Source organism: Lissotriton vulgaris, chromosome 1_1 (assembly GCF_964263255.1).
Source record: "Lissotriton vulgaris chromosome 1_1, aLisVul1.2, whole genome shotgun sequence".
Classification (NCBI taxonomy): Eukaryota; Metazoa; Chordata; class Amphibia; order Caudata; family Salamandridae; genus Lissotriton; species Lissotriton vulgaris.
In genome coordinates, this window is record NC_141685.1 from 37507371 (window position 1) to 37532246 (window position 24876).

The 24876-nt window shown below is 50.1% G+C and overlaps 1 pseudogene; it reads right to left on the reverse strand.

Annotated features, from left to right (window-relative positions):
• Positions 1-7050: 7050 nt before the first annotated feature.
• Positions 7051-8108, reverse strand: LOC147737096 (presenilin-associated rhomboid-like protein, mitochondrial pseudogene; annotated as a pseudogene).
• Positions 8109-24876: the final 16768 nt, after the last annotated feature.

The following is a 24876-nucleotide window of genomic DNA, read 5'->3' on the forward strand; positions in this document are numbered from 1 at the left end:
AAGTGAGCCTGGGCCTGGTATGGACCAGCACGTGTTCCGGGGTCTGTTGGGCCAGGACGTGAGCCAGGGCTTTGTGAGGACGAGTAAATGAGCTGGGGCCTTGTGTGGACCAAGATGTGAGCCAGGGCTTTGTGAGGACCAGGACGTGAGCCAGTGCCTTGTGAGGACCAGGACGTGTGCCATTGCCTTGTGAGGAGCAGGACTTGAGCCAGGGCCTTGTGAGGACCAGGACGTGAGCCAGGGCCTTGTGAGGACCAGGACGTGAGCCTGGGCCTGGTATGGACCAGCCTGTGAACCGGAGCCTAATAGGACCAGGACTTGAGCCGGAGTCTAGTGAGGACCAGGATGTGAGCCTGGGCCTGGTATGGACCAGCACGTGAGCAGGGGCTTGGTAGACCAGGACATGAGCCAGGGCCTTGTGAGGACCAGGACGTGAGCTGGGGCCTTGTGAGGACCAGGACGTGAGCCAGGGCCTTGTGAGGACCAGGATGTGTGACGGGGCCTTGTGAAGACCAGGACATGATCCAGGGCCTTGTGAGGACCAAGACGTGAGCTGGGGCCTTATGAGGACCAAGACATGAGCCAGGGCATTGTGAGGACAGAGACATGAGCCAGGGCCGTGTGAGGACCAGGACGTGAGCTGGGGCCTTATGAGGACCATGACGTGAGCCAGGGCATTGTGAGGAGAGGGACGTGAGCCAGGGCCTTGTGAGGACCATGACGTGAGCCATTGCCTTGTGAAGACCAGGACTTGAGCCAGGGCCTTGTGAGGATCAGGATGCGAGCCAGGGCCTGGCGGACCAGGATGTGAGCCGGCGCCTTGTGAAGACAAGGACGTGAGCTGGGGCCTTGTGAGGAGCAGGAAGTGAGCTGGGGCCTTGTGAGGACCAGGACGTGAGCTGGGGCATTGTGAGGACCAGGACGTGAGCTGGGGCGTTGTGAGGACCAGGACGTTAGCCAGGGCCTTGTGAGGACCAGGATGCGAGCTAGGGCCTGGTGAGGATCAGGCTGTGAGCCAGGGCCTTGAGTGGACCAGGACGTGAGACAGGGCCTTGTGAGGACCAGGTCGTGACCCAGGGCATTGTGTGGACCAGGACATGAGCCGGGCCTGGTGGAACAGGATGTGAGCTGGAGCCTGGTGGACTAGGATGTGAGCCGGGCTTTGTGAGGACGAGGACGTAAGCATGGGCCTGGTAGACCAGGACGTGAGCCACGGTCTGGTGGACCACGACATGGGCCTTATGGGGACCAGGGCACGAGCCAGGACCTTGTGAGGTCCAGGAAGTGAGCTGGAGCCTGGTAAACCAGGACGTGATCTGGGGCCTGGAGGACAGGGATGTGAGCCAGGGCCTTGTGAGGACCAGGACGTGAGCCGAGGCCTGGTGGACCAGGACGTGAGCCGGGGCCTTGTGAGGACCAGGACGTGAGCGTGGGCCTGGTGGACCTTGTGAGGACCAGGATGTGAGCGTGGGCCTGGTAGACCAGGATGTGAGCCGGGGTCTGATGGACCAGGACGTGACCTGGGGCCTTGTGAGGACCAGGACGTGAGCCAGGGCCTTGTGAGGGCCAGGACGTGAGCTGGGGCCTTGTGAGGACCGGGACCTGAGCCGGGGCCTTGTGAGGATCAGGACATGAGCCGCAGGCCTTATGAGGATCAGGACATGTGCCAGGGCCTTGTGAGGACCGGGATGTGAGCCAGGGCCTTGTGAGGACCAGGACGTGAGCCGAGGTCTGGTGGACCAGGACGTGAGCCGGGGCCTTGTGAGGACCAGGATGTGAGCCGGGGCCTGGTGGACCTTGTGAGTACCAGGATGTGAGCATGGGCCTGGTAGACCAGGACGTGAGCCGGGGTCTGGTGGACCAGGACGTGACCCGGGCATTGAGAGGACAAGGACGTGAGCCGGGGCCTTGTGAGAACCAGGACGTGAGCCGGGGCCTTGTGAGGACCAGGATGGGAGACGGGACCTGGTGGACCAGGATACTGAGCCAGCTCTCGCTCCATTAGAGAGGCCAGACTAAACACCTGGTTTGTCCTCTCTTGCAGGACCAGGGAAGGGTCAGTCCAGTGAGCCAAGGACACTAGAGACTGGGGCGCTGGACTTGCACCCCCTGTTTTTCATTGTATTTCTCCCTGAAACAGATAAAACTGTGTGAAATCTCATTGAGAAAGAGATTCATATTATCACAGATCTTACAGGACTCACAATCTGCAGAAAGAGGCTGAGAATGAACGTCCTTGCACATGAACTGTTCTACTCTTCTCTGCCACGATGCCCCGGGAGGTACCAAATATCTCAATAGAGTGGTGCCCCGAATATTCATGCCTGTACTTTCATGTGATACGTAAGTGCATTCTGGGGGTTGTAGTCTTGGTTACTTCACTAAAGACAGTGGCTTAAAAAATAAACTCCATGCTTGGAGGAGATGTGTGCCTTTGTCAGGAGCCATCTGCGGCTCAATGGTAACTCCAGATACTTTTCAAAAACTCGGATTATGAGCTCTTAAAATAAAATGATATGTCTGGAAAGGAGCATCTCTGGGCGGTGGCTGAGGCGGTCCACATTCTTCATACCAAGAGAACAGGAGTGGCCTCACCTCCTACCCCTACAGGGCAGGTTTCATCCCAGCAGACGACACGCCTCCACGCCTCTGCATCCTCCTGGACAAGCCTCAACCACTCTGAACCCCTCCCGGATACGTCTCACCTCCTCTGCAGCCCCAGCTCAGGACAGGTACCACCTCCCCTGCACTCCTGGACAGGCCTCACCTGCACTTAACCCCTGGACAGACCTCTCCTCCTCTGCACCCCTAAGGATGGGCCTCACCTCCTCTGCACCCCTGGACAGGCTTCACCTCCCCTGCACCCTTGGACAGACCTCTCCTCCTCTGCACCCCTGGACAGGCCTCTCCTCCTCTGCATCACTGGACGGGCTTCACCTCCTCTGCACCCCTGGACAGGTCTCTCCTATTCTGCACCTCTGGACAGGCCTCTCCTCCTCTGCACCCCTGGACAGGTCTCTCCTCCTCTGCACCCCCACGGAACAGGCCTCAACTCTTCTGCACCAGCTTCGCAGGCCTCATCACCTCTGCACCCATGGACAGGCCTCACCTCCTCTCGTCCCCCTGGGGAGGCATCACCTCCTCTGCACCTCTTAACAGGCGTCACCTTCTTTGCTACCGCCCCTGAAAAGGACATGCCTCGCCTCCTTTGCACCCTTTGGACAGGCCTCACCTCCTCGGTACCCCCCTGGAAGGCCTAAACTCCTCTGCACCCCTGGACAGGCCTCACCTCCTCTGCACCCCTGGACAGGCCTCTACTCCTCTGCACCCCTGGACAGGCCTCACCCCCTCTGCTCCCCTGGACAGGCCTCCCCTCCTCTATACCCCTGGACAGGTCTCACCCTCTGCACCCCTGGACAGGCCTCGCCTCCTCTGCACCCCTGGACAGGCCACTCTTCCTCTGCACCCCTGGACAGGCCTCACCTCCTCTGCACCCCTGGACAGGCCTCACCTCCTCTGCACACCCAGGGACAGGCCTCACCTTATCTGCACCCCTGGACAGGCCTCTCCTCTGCACCCCTCAGGACAGGCATCACCTCTTCTGCTCCCCCTGGACAGGCATCTCCTCTGAACCCCTCAGGACTGGCATCACCTCCTCTGCACCCCTGGACAGGCCACACCTCCTCTGCACCCCCACGGAACAGGCCTCAACTATGCTGCACCCGCTTCGCAGGCCTCATCACCTCTGCACACATGGACAGCCCTCACCTCCTCTGAACCCAGGGACAGGCCTCACCTCCTCTGCTTCCCCTGGACAGGCATCTCCCCTGCACCCCTCAGGACAGGCCTCACCTCCTCTGCATGCCCCGGGGCAGGCCTCACCTCCTCTGCACCCCTAGACAGGCCTCTCCTCCTCTGCCTCCTGGACAGGCCTCTCCTCCTCTGACAGGCCTCACCTTCTCTGCACTCCTGGACAGGCCTCTCCTCTGCACCCCTCAGGACAGGCATCACCTCTTCTGCTCCGCCTGGACAGGCATCACCTCCTCTGCAGCCCTCAGGACAGGCATCACCTCCTCTGCACCCCTGGACAGGCCTCTCCCCCTCTGCCCCCTGGACAGGCCTCACCGCCTCTGCACCCCTGGACAGGCCTCACCTCCTCTGCACCGATGGACAGGCCTCTCCTCCTCTGCACCCCTGGACAGGCCTCACCTCCTCTGCACCCATGGACAGGCCTCTTCTCCTCTGCACCCCTGGACAGGCCTCTCCTCCTCTGCACCCCTGGACAGGCCTCTCCTCCTCTGCTCCCCACTCAGGCTAAGCAGCAGGAAGAGCTGAGCTCTCCTGACCTGACCATGAATGGGGGGGGGGGGGGGGGGGGGGAAGCTTGGGGAAGGTGGGATCTGATCCATGGATTCATACATTGCAGCCAAGTGAGTTGGCAGCTCTCCTACCTGAGCAGAAAACTGTCTAGGCTCTCTCCTCCTCTTGGGGGCCTGAGGGGGGGGCAGGGGCAGATCTGGGGTCTGGGGGGGTCGGAAGATGAAGGTATCTGCCCACCAGACAGGGCTCCTTCCTCCTCTGCAGCAGACTGAACACACCAGGGGAAGCCGGAAGTGATGTCACCACCGCTGCTTGTGCTGTCTCTGCCACCGCTGACCCGGAAGAGGAAACCCTTCTCCCTTTCATACATTGTGCAGCTCTAGTGGATTTCATCAGGAGGCGAGGGGCGCCCTCTGGTGGCCACTGACGGAACTGCCACCTCCAGGCTCCAGCAGTGAACACATTCCACTCAAACAAGCATTTATACCTGTAAAGACATGGGATTTCAGATGTCACAGATGTGAATGTTTTTAAGGGGCAGACAGTTCAAGTACAGGGCCTCACACTTTGCTGCTGTAAAAAAAGTATTTATAGCTTCTCTTCAGATTGCATCTTCCACACACTGTCGTAAAGGACTAAAGAGTATTTACAGAAAGGCGACAACTGGAAGAGACAGTCTGTATTTCAAAGAATATATCTGTATTTCAATAAATATATCTGTATTTCAAATAATATATCAGAATATAAGTCAGTTTTCCAATTAAACTGGTTAGGTACATATGAAGGGGTCAGTGTCATTTGCTTTCAGGCAGGGCTTAATTTGAGCCGGAGCTTGCCGGTGCTTAGCACCGGCACCTAATTATCAGGGCTTGGTCTACACAGTCACACTGCATTAAGTGCACCTGCGGTCCCGACAGTAATTGATTTATGTGACTCGAGTGTGGCACTGGCAGAGAGAGCGTGTGCTGCTGCTGTACCGTACGTGCTGTACGCTGCAGTCACTTAGTTTTAGTTACCCCGTCGTTATTGTTGTCTAAACACTTACTGTGTGTGACTGTTTAAATGGTGACGTGACGTGAGTGATTCAATTTCTCCTCCTCACTCTTTCTTCAAACTTCCAGTGGCCGGCCTTAGATCAGTGTTGCTAGCCTAGTGGAGTGGGCGGGACACTGTATAGTAGTTGTTGTTGGGCAGGGCAGGGCTTTGCCTGGGCTGGGTCTTCCTCTGGGGGGTTGGGGCTGTGCGCGGCAGAGGCAGCGACGCGTGCGCAGATTTGAGTGCGCGCGCATTCGCTGGTTTAATTTTGCCTCAGCATGCCCACCCCAGCATACCCGCACCGCACCTCACCACCGAGTTTCCAACGCAGCCTTTCAAAGAAGTAGAGGTGTGGGTGTCGGCCGGGACCTGCTCCTTGGACGACGTTGAGCCTGAGTGAGGTAGGAACTGTTGGCTAGAGTGACTACTGCTGCAGAGTAGACAGTACATAGCTCTGCTCAACAGGTGAGGGCGAGCGAGGCATAGCCTGGGTAGTGGGTATGCCGGCGGCCTATAAATACAGCTGCGCAGGTGAGGCAGGGCAGGGCCTGGCAGGCCGCAGTGGGCGCTGTGATAGTGATTACTCATTACGGTTTTTGTATTTTTAATTATTATGTTGATTGTGTCTGGTAGCGTTGTGATGGCCTGGGGTAGGCCGGCGCTGGCGGCTAAATCATGATTTAAATAAGCTGCGCCGGTGAGGCAGGGCAGGATTACTGTTTTTTCATCATAATGATGTTGATTGGTGACTGGTGGTGAGTGACTGTCTGGTTTGATCATGATGGCCTGGGGTAGTAGGTGGCGTATGCCGGTGGCAGCAAAATCATGATGTTTTACAAAATAAGTAAAGCTGCGCAGGTGAGGCCTACTGCTGGTTTTAATAAACTGTACTTTTTTTATCATTATGTTAATGCGGGGTCACTCTGATCATAAGGTTGAGGTTTGCTTTGCTTTGATTTGATTATGATTATCACGATGATCATGTTGCTAGTAGTGTGTGTGCGCACAGTGACTGCAGGCTATTGTTGCGGCGTGGGCCGGCCCAGGGTGCCTGGAAAGATAGATCAGTACTTGCCCTTATAGATTCAGTTTCGGTTCAGAGCAGGCTCCTGAAATCTGTGGGGGTTGGGGCTGTGGCTGTGCGTGGCAAGCAGTGTGCGCATATTTTTTCACCTTGTAATGTGTGCGCATTCACTGCTTGCAACGGTGCCACCACACCCCAGCATATACCCGCACTGGCTCAGGCAGCTCTGAGGCCCGCTCACCACAACCGGCACCGTCCTAGTCATCATGGCCCGGTGGCCAGCCAGCCCAGCCAGCCGCCGATCAAAGTAGTGGTGATCGGATCGGGTGATGATTGATTTTGTCATTTGTGCACAGTACATTAACATGGTCCAGGCTAGCCTAGTGCACAAGAACGATCAATGCGGATTGCTGTGTGATGTAAGTTTGTAAGTGCACTGCAGTCAAGTAATACTGCATAATGATAACACACAACAAAGCCACCACTGTCAAATATTTAAAAAGTACATTCGGTTTTAAGGGTTTGGCAATGGTTAAACTTGAGTCCAAGAGTTTATTAAATTATTTTACACACACATAAAAGCAGGAAGTCCAATTTGTTCTGTACAGCAGATAAAACCCCTCAAAATAAAAGAAAAATGTGGAAAATTACAATGACCACGGTTTAAGGTCTCATTTTCCTGGGGTTTTAGGTCTCCATTCATGCCACATTTTCACAAGTGGTTCTCTGTTCTTCCAGATCAGCTCATGTCCATAGGTCACGTACCATATTCCAAAAATAGCTCAACCGAGACGAGATTTGCTGCTGCATGATCAAATATCCTCCAACCAAGAAATAAACCTGCAGTATCCAGTGCGATGAGGAGAGCATTCAACGCACTTCCAGCTGTGAACGTGAACATAGGAAGAATTCTTGCTAGTTTTGCTTCTGGCATCTTGGTACATACTGCTGCAAGGACTGTCGTAATGGCCCCGACACACCAAGTGATGGACAAAATCGTCCTGTGGCTGTTTTAGCAAGGTAGCTGGCAAAACTTGAGATAACACCTGCGCTGACAAAAACACTGCCATGAACTGCTCCCTTCACAATATGGATACTATACTTGAAGAAAAACTCCACAACACATACATATTTGCTGCCATGTGAAACAGAGAGAAATGACTGAATGTTGACTGAATCATCGATAGGCAAAGAGTTTTGGAGACCGGGTTAAAAGTGAAGTATCTAATCATTGGGCGCTGCATGGACGGCACTTTCCAGAGACAGAATATTAAAACATTTGCTGCTATGATTCCTGCCGCCATCTGTTGCCCTTTAGTCAGGCTGTTCCACCACTTTTTCACCTGTTTTTATTAAATCCAATTTTTTTTGGCATCCTGATATCCAGCCAATCTGCCTGTACCTCATCAAACTAGCATTGGACTCTGAATTTCAGTGCTTCATACTGCCAAATAGAAGCAGAATCAAATACACAACCTGTAAACCCAACAGTAAAAACAAAAGGTTTAAATAGGCGCTTTACTGAATTGGAGATGGTCTGAAAGACAGTCTCCTGCAATGGTGGCTTCTCAGGATTTTGCTCTTCAACATTTTTGCGTGCTTTCCGAAATCCATGTCTTTGCTTTGTGAATAATGTAAACCTGTGTCCGTAGTTCCGTGTCTGTGTCAGGCTGTCCTGAATCCAGCCTCGTGCTCTGCAGCTCCTCAGTACCAAAGTCCCACAGGCCATTCCACAGGACTCTCACATTGACTTCGGTTTTAATTCACAGGACTCCTTCACAGTTGCACAGCAGACTGGAGCACCTCTCAATTTTCTGTGCAGTATCTCACCTTGAGTCAGTTAGATACACTCACTAACTTTTTGTTGTAACAAATTGGTTGTGCAAGAACCAAAATTGAAAGTGATAGGGGTGCTGGTGCGACCGATAATAGCAGCATGATGTTCGCTTGAAGGTATCGACCAGCGACATTGCGTAACACCGAGGCCGCTGTTACATGCTGAAATAGTTACACACAATGGTTGCGGAGTGCTAACAGCACTTCTTGTGAGGGGAGCTCTTTTACTGTACAGTGTCAGAATGATACAACACAAGAGAGTCAATATCTCATGTGAGTGACACTGGAGACTCTAGGTAAACAATGACCTGTCGATCAAAGCAATGAGCATATTTCATATAACACTATGGGGGTAGGGGTGTCAGTTTGCCTCTATATCCTTTTTGTAAAAGCAGCTGCTGCTGAGTTCCTGGGCTCCAGTAATATTCAGGCATAAATTAAATTGTCAAGATAACTCTGGTGATTAATCGTCTACCTGGAGAGAGCCAGGAGCTTTGTCTAGGTGAAGCTGTGACTGCTTCAAAGGTGGTACAGGGTTATATACCTGCAGCAAAGAACGTTTACCATGCAGATCAAAAAAGTGCATATAATGTAAAATAGGTCAGTGTGTTACTGCTTCTGTCGGAGAGATCCTTTTTGTTATTTGCAGTTTGCGAGTTAAAATCCTATCATAGAACAGCAAGCTATTAACTAGTCTGTCTGTCATCAAAGAGCTGCATGCAAACAGCAAGTTATATATTAGAGCTAAATGTTTTGTTGGGCAATCTTTCATTATCCTAATCGTGCAAAAGGGTCTAATGTGGGTAGAAATCAATTCTTATTGAAGAGAACCGCTAACAATGCTGTTATGTTTTAAATTCTAAATGTGCCCTTTTCCAGACTTTGAACTCTTAAAGTATATTGCCTACAATGACAATCATGGATGACATGTGGCTCCTATATCTTGTAGTCCTGTCTGATGTAACATTCCCTATATACTGATTTACACACGTAGGATTGTATCTATGCAATGTGTGAATGATGCAAAGTACTCTGACACCGTACACTGGTATGAGAGGCGCTATTAAAATACATTAATATAAGACAGTGGTTATGGAGACTTGAAGCCAAGGGCAGTGTTAAAGGGTGGTTCCAGCACCACTGGCTTGGGTGCCTTTCTTTTACATGTTCATGCTTTCTTGCTTGAGTGCCTTTGTGTGATGCTTCTATGCTTTCTGGCCTGGTTGGGTGACTTTGTGTGACGTTTCTATGATTTCTGGCCTGGGTGCCATGACGTTTCCATTAGTGATTTTAGCTAATTTATTCCAAAATTGTGCTTTAAATGCACTTTTGAGTTTATCTTTTTCAAAATGTTCACAGGGCAGGGGAACCTCCTATCAAAGCCTTACTATGAGGAAAGCTCCCTTGCTGAAATTCAAATTAACCAGGTATATATTACCTTTGACTTTTAGCAGTGCCAGTTGAAGGCGTGGGTGGAGCTAATATAGTAAGTGGGTGGAGCCAGTGGAGGAAGTGGGAGGAGCCAGAGAAAAGTAGGTGTGGCCTCTGACAAACATTTGAGCACCTGCATATTTTACAAATTAAGCACTGCTTTCAGGACATCAAATGTCAAAAAAATACATTATATAGATCAAATCTTAGCCAATCCAATGTATTGAATGCACAATTTATTTAGCACAGTAATTGATGGAGAAAACGCATCCATCAATAAATTCCAAGCATCATGTATTCAGTTTCATACATAATGGAGAACATATATCAATTTTTCTATTTTTCACAAAACTATGAACACTTTTATCAATCAAAGTGTAAACACAGTCTTCTCATCGGTATGTCTCGACGCACTCTCAGTGATAAAGAGAAAAGGTAGTTAGGTGGGATAGGTGTGATGGGATAAGTGTGGGGACTGGGTAAAGGTGTTGTGACCATAACACAATCGCAATACAACTGAATAAAACCTTTACAGTCTGATTTAGATCAAAAGTTCCATATAGCTCTCTTTACATAGGATGCGTTTAATTCCATCTATTGTCTTCCTATGTTGAGGAAATAGAAAATTTTATGTGGCCAGTGTGTCCCCCACTCGCACCCTATCCATGTACCTATGCCCCATGTATGTCCATGTTATCATGTAATTCCCATCTCGTGCCTGTAATAATAATATCCCTGCATTTCCGTCTAATGTTAACATGTCAGTTATTAGGCCTTCCATGAATAAAACGTTAATTCTGCACTGAGGCCTACGTTGCCAATGCATTTACATGGTACACGTTTAAACATCGAGAAGCACACGTTTTTGTGGCCCAGCCGAGCCAAGCCCTGAATTCAGGCTCCGAGCCTCTTCTGACTCTGAAAGCTGCAGTTTAGGTATGCATCCCTGACCTCTCCCTTACTCCCTGCTCAGCCGAGAGGTGCCCGGCCTGACCTGCCTGCCAAGACGGTATTTTTCTTACAGTTATCTGCTTAGCACCGAAAAAACACATTCCAGTCTAGTGAAAGGGGTAAACATATTCCGCCTGTAGAAGATAGGGCCTAGCCTTCCTGTCTCCATTTAAGTGATTTACTGAATCCGTTGCCATAGAAGGCCCATGGCCCCACGCAATGCACGAAGAAATATATGCACACACTAACATTTAGTGATGAACAGCTTTTGCTCGAGAGACCTTTACTTCAGACAATACATCCTCCAAACACAAGATATCAGATATGCCAAAGGTGCAGGTCGTTCTGACATCCCAGACTCCTCTACTAGTGCTAAAGTCAACTCCCCCCAGCTCTCCCCAGTTACACGTCAATTTCACGTCATGACCAGTTTTGCACGCACAAGTAGGGTAAAGGTTCCTGCTGACCCTGCAGACCTCCTCTATGCATCCACCCACCTATGACACACCTATGACCCATCAAGTGAACACCCACGTATACGCCTTTTTACACGCCTTCTTTCACGCCCAGGTATTCTTATCTCTCTCTCTTTCACTTGCTCTGCCTGGAGCGTTCCGCCTTCTCTATTCATTGCAATTGTATGGCTTTACTATATATAATGTGTTATGTGAATAAAACGTTAGATGACGACCCTTCCTGAACCTTAGTGGTGATGGAACCCGATTCTCCATTGACTCGAGTCATTGTATTAAAGCCCTTTTGACTCGGACACCACGGACTCTGCCTCTCATTTTATGAGCGACCTTATCCTTATTAATGTATAGAAATTATGATAGGGTAAAGTTTTATTTACCACAATGTATGGAAAAGTAAAGTAGTTCGGTCTACGTTTCGACCCCGCAAGTTGTAAGGGTTGATTGAAACCTCATTCTGGGGTCTTCATCAGGACACAGTAGAGGAGAGAGTGCTTTTCATAGGGCCATTCACTGGCCATTATAATAGGACCATCATTGGTTCCTGTGGTGAGAAAATTCAACTGGGATAATGCATACATCCAATCCGAATACTCGTCAAATGTTGGAAGGTCGTAGAGGGAGCAGGCAAAACGTCACCATTCCCTGGTGGTTCTATTTTCACCAAGCTGCGTGTCTGACGGCATGTTAACAAGTCGACTCCCGGTTTCCAAATGCACTGCCTCGAGGTGCAGCCGCTCTATGCTGACGAGTATTCGGATTGGATGTATGCATTATCCCAGTTGAATTTTCTCACCACAGGAACCAATGAAAAGCACTCTCTCCTCTACTGTGTCATGATGAAGACCCCAGAATGAGGTTTCAATCAACCCTTACAACTTGCGGGGTCGAAACGTAGACCGAACTACTTTACTTTTCCATACATAAGAAGACGATAGATGGAATTAAACACATCCTATGTAAAGAGAGCTATATGGAACTTTTGATCTAAATCAGACTGTAAAGGTTTTATTCAGTTGTATTGCGATTTTGTTATGGTCACAACACCTTACCCAGTCCCCACACTTATCCCATCACACCTATCCCACCTAACTACCTTTTCTCTTTATCACTGAGAGTGCGTCGAGACATACCGATGAGAATACTATGTTTAAACTTTGATTGATAAAAGTGTTCATAGTTTTGTGAAAAATAGAAAAATTGATCTATGTTCTCCATTATGTATGAAACTGAATACATGATGCTTGGAATTTATTGATGGATGCTTTTTATCCATCAATTACTGTGCTAAATAAATTGTGCATTCAATATATTGGATTGGCTAAGATTTGATCTATATAATGTATTTTTTTGACATTTGATGTCCTGAAAGCAAATGACACTGACCCCTTCATATGTACCTGATTATTGACCCAGGTCAGATAGTTTTCGGGCGTACCCCGTTAAAACGTATCACTTCCAATTAAACTGGGCAGCTTATTTATTCTTTTAAATAATTTATTTGCAGTTTTTCAAATCCCCAACGTACTAGATAGCAAAGTAACCAGAGGTAAATACCATGGAGTTTTAAACAGCAGATCAGTGACAATGAGGCATAGATCATGTGTCAAAGCGACAATTGAAGGAACAGCTTATTTCTAATTTTCCTATGTCTGTGGCTTATTTCTTATATTTAATATTTACATCCTCAAACAAGACTAAATTGTAGGTTCTAATTAGGTTTTGAGTTTGTGGTTTAAGAGCACAACTGTCTCCTAAAATATTAAGATAGCGGTCTCTTCCAGGCTTTGTTTTTTTGTTTACTGTAACCACCATCCTCTCTCAACAAAGTTGCATTGACAAAAAATAAAGCAATATATCTTTGAATCAATTAATTCCTAAGATAGGGCAACCAAGTGTGAACCAGAAATCTCTCACACAGTTTGCATTGTATCATAAAAATGAATGGGTATTACTGGCCTGAAGAACAGGGGAGGGGCATTTCACTACTCTAAAATATTCTACTCCTTCACATAGGCCCCAATATCATTGTACGCTCGTCATCAATACACCGCTGATTAGTGAGTGTGTCAACTCTTTGTAGCATTGTCATGCAAGCAGCCTGGAGTGCCTCGACAGCGACATTAGTTTGGACGTGCCTACATCAGAGCCCTCAAGCCTCACTCATCACGAGTGACACTCACACATTTGGAAGTCGTGCTGAGGTCTCACACAAACCTGGCCCATTCTTCCAAACTATGGGGATTAACTAGAACTTCACACATTACTATTCGGCACAGAGCAGACCCTCTGTCCCACATTTTGGTGCAAAACTTTTCTCATATTTCACCATGAGTACTGCACACAGTTCAGTAGAATGTTAAATTGAATGTCTATTTTAGTGAGACTTGGTTGTTAATTTTATCACTTGACATGTGTGCTGATCATGTCTATAAATTCAGTAATGTCTCTTCTTTTGGAATTGTCAAAGTCAATTTTCAAAGTAAGTTTTATTTCGATATAAGTTTTTCATATCATAAAAGCATACATTTGTTAAAAATACATACAAATCACAATACACATACAGATATAAGTCACAAGAAGCCAGTGCCATTTAAATTAGAGTAAAAATAGAGGAAATATTGGACTCGTTCATAGATAAATATACAATAGAATTAAAAACTTGTTCGGTTCTCCGACGCCTAAGCGATAAAACAGTTTATAAAATATATACAATCAATTTATTTATTTACATCGAATTTCAGAATTTTACCAATATTTTCAAGAATTTGATTAGAGTATAGATCACTTCCGGGGTTTCCATCCTATGTAGTCTATAAAACGCATCTCTACAAGATCGGAGACCCCACTCCTTAAGAATTGGTTTAAGCAAAATTTTTCGGGGAACATGATAAAATTTACAGAATAAAGTGCAGTGCAAGTTTGATTGGAGGGCTACATCATCACAGGGACATGGCAACATATGTCTCGACCAATCGTTACAAGATGGGAATGTAATTAATCGGAAAAAGGAGCCCATTCTGAATCTAGATAGGAGCATTCTGGCATAACAATTAATATCACTACTGAGATATAATTGGGGGCCCCGTTCCGATGTAATGTATTGATAGGCTAGAACAGACTTTTTTATTTTCTCCATGTCCCATCATTTATTCTCTAGATGGTCCATAACCATTTTGCGCAGCCCTTTCCTTGAGATTGTTTCCATGCTAAGCGGGTTTTTAAAAAACTCTGGGTGACCAATGTCATTCATCATTTTTTCTACCACAGAGAGCCATTTAATTCGCTTTACAGCATCTAGTTCTAAACAGTCAGATATGATGTTACGGTTAAAGGCTGTTTCAGGGGTTAACCAGAGCTTGTGCCATAATAAAATCGGTTCAGTTGTTATAATATCTGAAATATATGGCAAACCAAGTTCTATGTGTATGAAATAGTTAGGAGTTGATTTTGGGACCCCTAAAAGGTACCGAAGGAAACGGTTTTCAGTTCGTTGTATGCAAATTGCAGGGTTGATCACCCATACCCCTGAGCCATAAATGGCTGTGGTCACACATTTAGCCTTGTAAATGACAATCAGCTCCTTGACAGGTCCCCCCCCCCAATTTTAATTGCGAAATTCTGCAGTGCTCCAATCGCTTTGGAAAAGGCTAGTCTTCTAGCTAAGATAGCATTTTTCCAAGCAGATTTCCTATGAAAACAAATCCCAAGGTAAGGAAATTGATCTGTTATCTCTATTTTTCTGCCTTCTATAAAAATGGCGAACAGAAGGAGTCAGGTCCTGAGCGGGACTGAGGGGGGCTGGACCGTAATTTATGAGAAGAAGAAACAAAGTGCCCACACCTCTCAGAATAAACAATGATTCAAAAAATTGTACAAGTGTAACTTAATGACACATGTGAAGGTACTTTTATTTATACCCACTACTCATAATTTTTATATTTTTCAGAAATTTGTTTTGAAAAAGCAAGAAAAAGGTAAACCAACACAAGCAGTACAGTGATTATACAAATGATTATAAACAATTATAAACAACAACAATGCATGAAAAACGTGGATACACAGAACAAAAATACTAACGACACATTTAGTAATTCATGGTTACATATAAATGCCTGTTTTGAAACCACCAAAGCGAAGTGAAAGAGCAAGAGCTTGCACAATGTTCATTGGCATAGGCACATTTAATGTATTGATACGCTCTTGCAAAATGCCGATGCGTTTCGGGTTCGAGCCAAGCGTGTTCGAACTCTCATCAGGGCTTTGTGAGTGGTCTGTAGTTATCAGGCTCCTATGAACTGATCGATGGACAGGGGGCGGCACCTCAAAGATTTAATTCTCTATGTGCACCGTCCGGCGCCTCTTAGAGGGTGGAGAACGAGGTTGTATGTCTTTGGATCCTTGCGTTTTTTGTTCGATGGAGGGGTTTTCTCTCTAAGATGAATATCGATCTACCTGGGTTGGCTGCGTGAGTCGTGGCGGCCCAGGAGTCATAAACGGAGTACGTGGATTTAGCTCCGTATGCGGGGCGCGCTGTCCTCGGACACTTGGTGTTCAAAATACGAGGCTTCCAAACGAGCGCCAGGCATTTGTTTGGAAGCCTCGTATAACTACAGACAACTCACAAAGCCCTGATGAGGGTTCGAACACGCTTGGCTCGAACCCGAAACTCGTCGGCAGTTTGCAAGAGCGTATCAATACATTAAATGTGCCTATGCCAATGAACATTGTGCAAGCTCTTGCTCTTTCACTTCGCTTTGGTGGTTTCAAAACAGGCATTTATATGTAACCATGAATTACTAAATGTGTCGTTAGTATTTTTGTTCTGTGTATCCACGTTTTTCATGCATTGTTGTTGTTTATAATTGTTTATAATCATTTATATAATCACTGTACTGCTTGTGTTGGTTTACCTTTTTCTTGCTTTTTCAAAACAAATTTCTGAAAAATATAAAAATTATGAGTAGTGGGTATAAATAAAAGTACCTTCACATGTGTCATTAAGTTACACTTGTACAATTTTTTGAATCATTGTTTATTCTGAGAGGTGTGGGCACTTTGTTTCTTCTTCTATAAAAATGGGGCAGGGTATTTTCTTCACTCCTTGACGGCAGGACATAGAAAAAGTTTTTGTAATGTTGACCTTCAGTCCTTTTTCCCTCATAAAGAGTGTGAACTTAGAAACAGCCCTTTGAAGGCCCAAGATGGTCCGTGATAAAATTGCGGCATCATCCTCATATAAAAGGATGGGAACAGGGCGGCCCTGCACTACAGGGTAGTCATAGGAAAAGCTATTCAGGAGATCGCCAATTTCGTTTATATAGAGGGAGAAGAGTAGGGGTGCCAAAATGCACCCCTGTCTTACTCCCCTCCTGATAGAAAATCTTTGCGAACACTCTCCTCTTTGCCCAAAGCGCACCCTCGCACCAGCATCCTTATATAACTCTCTAATAAAATTAAGAATAGAGGGGTCAAAACCAATAGTTTTTAGAGTAGCCCACAACTGCTTGTGTTCAACACAATCGAAAGCTGAACTTAAATCTATAAAAGTAATAAAAAGGTTCCCTTTTTTTGCTATAGTGTATTTTGAAATTAAAAGATGTATATTAAGACTCTGCTCAACCGTCCCCAAGCTTTGCCGAAAACCATACTGGAAGATCGAGAGGATGTTAGCTTCCTCGATCCAGTTTTGCACACGTTTTAGGATAATACGTCCCGCTACCTTCATTAAGGCATCAATAAGAGAAATTGGACGGTAGCAGGAGGGGTCATGCCTGTCCCCTTGTTTAAAAATGGGGACCACTATTGCTTCTGACCATGTTTGTATTAAACCATAAGTATTAGCACAGTTCATCACCAGGGTTAGTAAGGGAACCCAGAGATCTAATTTGGCTTTAAAAACATCGGGGCGTGGCCAAGATGGCGAGGTGAGCGGACGCACTCTCCGCGAGCTCCTCCGACCTCGGCGCCCCGGACCGTGAAAAAGCTGCTGATCTCCCCCCGTTTGGCGCTGGGGTGGCGGCGGACGAAGAGGGTCTGGAGTGCGCACTTCTGCTGACCCCCGGAGCGGCACTGGGGCTGCCTCGCAGAGTCTTCGAGGAAAAGTGAAGTCGGGGGTCGGCCATCTTAGCGGCCTACCTGGCAAATGACCGAGGCACTGCGGCGCTCTACCCCAGACGATGAGGCGGTGGAACTCCTGGGCGGCTCAGAGGCGGTGAATGGCGGCCGCTGGTGTGGCCAAGAGCGGAACCCAGGAGTGAGTTGGCACCCTGCGTGGTGCTGGGAGTGGCCGCGAGAGAGGAAAGAGGCGGAGTCCCTGCACGCCGACCTGACTACGAGGGGCCGAGGACGCGGCCTAGCCTGAGGATTCCCCTGACCGTCTCTGAGGGCCGGACTGCTGGGCTACGACAGTCGTCGTCGATAGAGGTGGAATGGGTCTCAGGGCCCGGGTCCGGATTGGGGGCTGAAGGTGACTGGCGGAGCTCCTGCGAAGCCATCGGCGGAAGAACAGACGCGCAGGCCGGAGATCGCGGCCTGTGCGCCGAACACGCGCGGCTCCACCACGATCGGGCTGCCAAAGAGGGCCTGACAAGGGAGAGCCCCGGACGGTCCGGGGACATCAGCGAGGACCGGCTGCCGTCGCTGTGGTCGGGATCTCACCGACGGTACGTCATAATTGGCCGGGGAGCAAGACTGGTGGTGCGCGGGCGTGGCCCGCGGCTCTGCACGAGAGCCGGACGACGGCAGGGTGGCCGCTGGAGCAGATCGGCCCCAGGCAGGCGTGGGAGTAACGCCGGGACTGTGGCCTAGCGGCGGGACGCCTTCTACACCTAGCTAACGGACGGAGTCCTGAAAGCACGCGCATGTCTCCGCAGGGGATCTGAGACCGACGATAGTGGGCCCTGAATCGACGGAGAGATGGTGGAAGCGCAGGGCGGAGGAGCCAGAACCCGGTGAGTGGACAGGACACTATTGCAATCTCCGGCGAGGCGCGGCTCGTCCCGAGCGCCTGCCTGCTGGGCTGGAGTCTTATTGGGAGCAGAGAGTCTGATCTGCGGGGTGAGGGCCCATGTTGCCTGGTCCCGACGCCCTAGACCTGAACCACCGGGATATACTCCCTACTCCCAGGCCGGGGAGAGTGACTCACAGGGACAAGGGAGAGGGTCGCTGCAGCCGTGAGTTCCCTGCGGGACTGGACCCAGCTGGCCTAGTGCTTTCACATTCTTTTTCGGAGCTGCCCCTGGTGAGCGATTTTGGAGGCATCATGGCCGGCAACAAAGGAAATAAGAAGGGGGATCGGACTCTGCAGGACATGCTTACGCGGGGCCCAGCGAGGCAGGATAGGGGACAGCAATCACATCAAGTCCCGCGAGCAGCTCACATGGGGCAGTGGGAGGCGAGCCCCCAGTAATACGGTAACAACGCCCACAACAGCAAGGAATTATTCAACATCGTCAAGGAATTTACCAACCCCTCAGCCAACTCCAACGACATCACCCCCTCTCAAGCCCTCTGCGACTCCCTAGCTTCATTCTTCTACAACAAAATTGCAGACATCCACAACAGCTTCGACAACCGACCCAAAGACCAACCCACCCAACCCCCTGCAGGACCCCCACCCCCCCTGAACATCCTCAATAACTGGAAGCCAATCTCCACTGAGGACACCATCCGTCTGATGAACTCTATCCACTCAGGATCCCCCACAGACCCATGCCCTCACCAAATCTTTAACAAAGCAGACTCCATTATAGGACCGCACCTCCGAGACGTCATCAACTGCTCCCTCAACTCCGCAACCTTCCCGGAAAGCTGGAAACACGCAGAACTCAGCGCCCTCCTGAAGAAACCCACAGCTGACCCCACCGAACTCAAAAACTACCGCCCCATCTCGCTCCTCCCCTTCCGCCCCAAAGTCATTGAGAAAGCTGTCAACAACCAGCTCGCCGCCTTCCTCGAAACCAACAAATCCCTCGACCCCTCACAGTCCGGCTTCCGAGCCAAACACAGCACTGAGACCGCACTCATCGCAGCAACAGACGACATTCGAACTCTACTGGACAATGGAGACACAGTCGCCCTCATCCTCCTCGACCTCTCCGCAGCCTTCGACACAGTCTGTCATAGCACCCTTTTACAACGCCTCAGAAACGTCGGAATCCAAGGAAAAGCACTGGAATGGATCACCTCGTTCCTCACCGGAAGAACCCAGAGAGTCTGCCTTCCACCATTCAAGTCAGAGGCCACTGAAGTCATCTGCGGCGTACCACAAGGATCTTCACTCAGCCCCACCCTCTTCAACGTATACATGAGCCCCCTCGCGGCCATCGCACGCCAACACAACCTCAACATCATCTCCTACGCCGACGACACTCAACTGATCCTATCACTCACCAGAGACCCTAACACTGCCAAAACCAACCTGCATGAAGGAATGAAAGAAGTAGCCGAATGGATGAAGCACAGCCGTCTGAAACTGAACTCAGACAAAACAGAAGTCCTCATCCTAGGCACCTCTCCCTCCGCCTGGGATGACTCTTGGTGGCCAGTGGCCCTTGGAAAAGCACCCATCCTGACGGACCACGCACGGAACCTGGGCGCCATCCTGGATTCCTCACTCTCGATGAACAGACAAGTCAACGCCGTTTCTTCATCTTGCTTCAACATTCTTCGCATGCTCAAAAAAACATTTCGCTGGATCCCCACCAAAACCAGAAAAACAGTCACCCACGCTCTGGTCACGAGCCGACTGGACTACGGAAACACCCTCTACGCCGGTACCACCGCAAAACTCCAGAAAAAACTCCAACGCATCCAGAACGCTTCAGCCAGGCTCATATTAGACATCCCGCGTAAAGAACACATCTCTGGTCACCTGAAAAACCTCCACTGGCTCCCCGTCAATAAGAGGATTACTTTCCGGCTCCTAACCCACGCACACAAAGCACTCTACGAAATCGGACCCGAATGCCTAAACACACGACTGTCCTTCTACACCCCCTCCCGCCAGCTACGATCCTCCAACCAAGCCCTTGCCACTGTACCTCGCATCAACAAAACCACCATGGGAGGTAGATCCTTCTCCTACCTGGCAGCTAAAACCTGGAACTCACTTCCCATTCACCTTCGCCTTACTCAGAACCACCTAGCATTCAGAAAGCAACTCAAAACGTGGATATTTGACAAGTAACTCCCCTCCCTTCTTCAAGCGCCTTGAGACCCTCTGGGTATGTAGCGCGCTATATAAATTTATTGACTTGACTTGACTTGACTAACCAGGTCTTTCCTGGAATCTCTTTTTAGCTCGCTCAGGGACGACTTCCACACACTGAAACAAGAGGTGGCAGGAGAGGTGCGGGAAATACGCAGACAAGTCGATGGCTTGGGAGAGAGAGTGGCCACTGCAGAAGCGGCGGGACACACCCGGGATGAGGAGATCACGCAACTGCAGCAGGAGGTGCTGCGCCTGCAAGACCAACAGCTTGACCTCCAAGCACACACTGAGGATCTTGAAAACCGTTCTCGCCGCAACAATATCAGGGTCCGTGGCGTTCTATCCGTAGAGGAGGGTGAGGACGCGACAGGTTATCTGCAGGACCTCTTCAGAGAGATTATGGGGGAGCCGACGGACTTTGCCATTAGGATAGACAGAGCACATAGGGTGGGACCGCTGCGCCGAGCCTCGGCCCCTCCCCCGGATATCTTGGCCTTCCTGCCGGACTACCCTTTGAAAGAGCGGATCCTCCGTGAAGCACGGCGGCAGCAATCCCTAAGTTTCCGTGGACACCGAGTTGTCCTTTTTCAGGACCTCTCGGTAATCATGCTTCAGAAGCGCAAGACTTTCAAAATTGCAACAGATTTCTTTAGGGACCACACCACACAATATTCCTGGGGCCACCCCTTCCGGCTCATCTTCAGGTGGAATGGAACACTCCACCAACTTCGCTCTTTGCAGGATACCTGTAGCGTCTTGGGGATCACCGCGACGGACGACGCTGTGCCCACTCCACGGAGACGTCGCACCACCAGGGATGGTTGGCAATCGGTGACACGCAGGCGCCCCTCTGCGTCCTCGGCGCGTCCAGACTCACCCACCATCAGAGCGGACATGGCGGAGGCAATCCAGGAGGTGGACAGGTCCACTGCAGCTGGCAAGGTCGCTTTGACAGCCTAAATGGACTCCGGGGGGAGATCGATGAAGCATTACTGGAGTAGCAGGTTTGGGGGTCCGGGGGAGGGGGAGTGGCGGGTGAGTGGGTAGTGGCCGGACGTCCACTTAAATACCTTTCCGCAGACTTGTCCGTTCTGGACTGGACTGGGACAATGGGTCCTCGGGCCCGACTGGAAGAGGGTGGGAGGGGGAGAAGAGAACTGTTGGGGTTGGGTTGGTTGTGGTTTGCGGGGAGGGAGAGGTGGGAGGTTGTTGGGGAGTTTCGGGAGGGGTTTGGGGCTCAGGGAAGGGAAGTTGGGAGGTGGTTGTGGGTAGGGAGGGAGGGGCCCATCCAGTGCTCTTGGCGCGTATATGCTGCCCTGAAGTGGGCTCCCGGGCTAATCAGGCCCAAGCTTTGCCACTTACAGATATTGATCAATGGCTCTTGCCACTTTGGTTTGATTACTTATGGCGCCCCTTAAGGTGGTGACCCTGAATGTTAAGAGGCTCAACAATCCGGTTAAAAGAAGAGCGATCCTGTCTCTTCTAGAGGGTACACAGGCGGACATCTGCCTTCTGCAGGAGACTCATTTACTGGCACGTGATTGCCACAGTATGCGCTCAAGCAAGTTTCCCACACAGTTCTTTTCCTCGAATAATTCCAGAACGGCAGGGGTAGCAATCCTAGTGTCCGGCTCCTTTCGGGGAGAGGTTCTCCACAAACACGCGGAGCAGAAAGGGAGGCTTTTGGCATACAGGTTCAAACTGGGGTCACTGACGTTCACTAGAGGGACAGTATACAGCCTGAATGACCATCAGGAACGCTTCCTTCACTCTGCGCTGGTGGACATAACAGCGTCCCCAGACAGACATGTCATTATAGGGGGGGACCTGAACATGGTGCTTGATTCCTCTATGGACAGATCAACACAGCGTTATCCACAGACGGGGGAACTGTCTCAAACTGGAAAGGCCCAATTAGCGGATCTCGATCTTCATGATCTATTGCGCCGTTTTCACCCTACAGACAGGGACTATTCCTACTATTCACATGCACACAAAACTTACGCAAGGCTAGACCACATTATAGTCACGGGCCCAGTCCGTGACTTGGCCACAGCTTCTGAAATTGGGGTCCTCTCTGTCAGATCATGCGCCGCCGGTCTCGGGCGTTTTCATGTTACCGTCGACACAGGCTCCTTGCGGGGTGTCGCGACTCAGAGATACTCTCTTACATAAGAAACCGGTGGTAACACGCATAACGGAGTCGATCAAAGAATGCCAGTCTAATAACGACAATGGGGATACCTCGTTAGCAACTCAATGGCCGGTGCTTAAGGCGGTCTTGAGAGGCAAATTTATTGCTATCTCCTCTGCAGAGAACAAGGAACGGCGGCAGAAACGTGAGGAGCTGACGCAAAAGGTCCGGGAACTTGAGCAGGTACACCACCGTGCGGGGGCCCCCAGGATCTGGAGGCAGTTGAAGGCAGCAAGGAAACTCCTGTCAGAGTTGGATAAGGACAGGGCAGAATATGCGGCGCTGAGGTTGCGGCATGCGTATTATACAGGAGGAGACAGGTGTGGCCGGCTTCTAGCGAATAAATTAAGAGAGACACACCAATGTCGGCGGGTGAAAGAGATTGAGGTTGGGGATGGAGTGATGGTTTCTGACGATGCTCAGATAGCTGAGGCCTTCCAACGATTCTATGCCGAATTATATACGGAGGACCTCCTGGGGGAGGGAAACGCGGAGGATTAATAGGATACGATCACCCTCCCATCTTTGGCACCAGCACAGACGGAGTACTTGGAGAGAGAAATACAGGTCGAGGAGGGGATTACAGCCATCTCCAGACTCAAGCATGGCAAGGCCCCGGGCCCTGATGGGTACTCCACGCTCTTCTATAAGACGTTCGGTGCTGTTCTGGCGCCCATTCTAACCAGACTCTTTAACTCCTTCTCCACCTCGGGTGCCATACCATCCGACCTTCTCCAGGCGACGGTATCAGTCATTCCCAAACCAGGAAAGGATCGGACTAAATGCAGCTCGTATCGGCCGATCTCTCTCCTCAACGTTGATCTCAAATTATATACTGGGTCTTTGCGGCAAGATTGGCGCTCCACCTGCCGGGACTGGTGGAGTCGGACCAGGCGGGTTTTATACCGGGGAGGCAGACGGTGGATAACACCAAACGGATAGTACACATCTTGGAGAAAGCCTCCAGAATCCCGCGGGAACGAATGCTGTTATCTGTCGACGCTGAGAAAGCGTTTGACCAGGTGCACTGGCCTTACTTAGAAAGGGTGTTGGAGAAAATGGGGATTGGAGAAAAGTTCCGCACTATGGTATTCAACTGCTATAGGTTCCCAACTGCGGTGGTACCGGTGAACGGTTGTAACTCCCAAGGATTTAACATCGAGAGGGGCACCAGGCAGGGCTGTTCACTGTCCCCGCTTCTCTTCGCCTTGTATATGGAACCGTTCGCCCAGAGAATACGCCAAAACCCGGACGCGACAGGCGCAAAAATGGGTGGATACGTCCATACGGTCAGCCTTTATGCTGATGACGTAATATTCTCCCTGAACCACCCAAGGCGAGCTCTCCCCGCATGTATTAGCGAACTAGAGGCTTTTTAGTCGGTGGCTGGCTTCTGCATGAACATGGGGAAGTCGGTGGCACTAGATCTCTCTCTAACGGCTGCCACGTGATCGGAGCTGCAGGGGCTCTTCCCTATGCACTGGTCGTCGCACCAAGTACAGTACTTAGGTATACTGTTGGCACCCACGTTGCCGGCAACGGTCACGGCTAATTATTAGGCTTTGGGTAAGAAGATCAGGGAGGAGCTGGGAAGATGGGGCAAGGGCATGATATCCTGGCTTGGCAGAGTGGCGGCGGTCAAGATGGCAATCCTCCCCCAGGTTCTGTACCTGTTTCTGGCACTGCCACTCCAACCGCCTAATGGGTGGATCCAGCAGACTCAGGCAGACCTGGCCAGTTTCATTTGGCAGGGTCGCAAACCACGCCTTGAAAGAGTTCTCACGATGATGGCTCCGAAGTCCGGGGGACTGGGTGTCCCGGATCTGTGCAAGTATTTTCAAGCCGCGCAACTGCGGTATCTGGTGGAGTGGAGTAGGTGGGAGTCAGACAAGCCCTGGCTCTTTCAGGACCAGGCGGTCGCAGGTCGCCCGCTACAGGAGGTGCCCTTTCTGCGTAGGTCACACCGCCCTCCTAATCTTTATGCATCCTATGTTACGCGGGTCCCACTGAAAGTTTGGGACGCCACCTACAAGGCCCACGAGCTCACTACGTTCCCCTCCCCGTTTACGCCGATAGTGGACAACCCGGACTTTATGCCAGAGTTGGAACCAGGAGCTTTTACGCATTGGCGCACAGCCGGATGTAGGGCGCTCTCACAATTGTATGACACGGATGGGGTCCTTCCTTTTCAGAGACTTAAAGAGGATTACCGGCTGTCTGAATCGGACAGGATGCGTTATTGGCAGGTGAGGCATTGGGCGTCTCAGCCACAGGTGAGGGAGTTGGTTGACAGGAAGTTGTTACAGTACAAAAAATGGTTGATCACGCGCAAATCCAACACTAAACACATCACTGTTCTTTACAAAATGTTGCAGCCGCCGTCCTTTCACTTTCACAA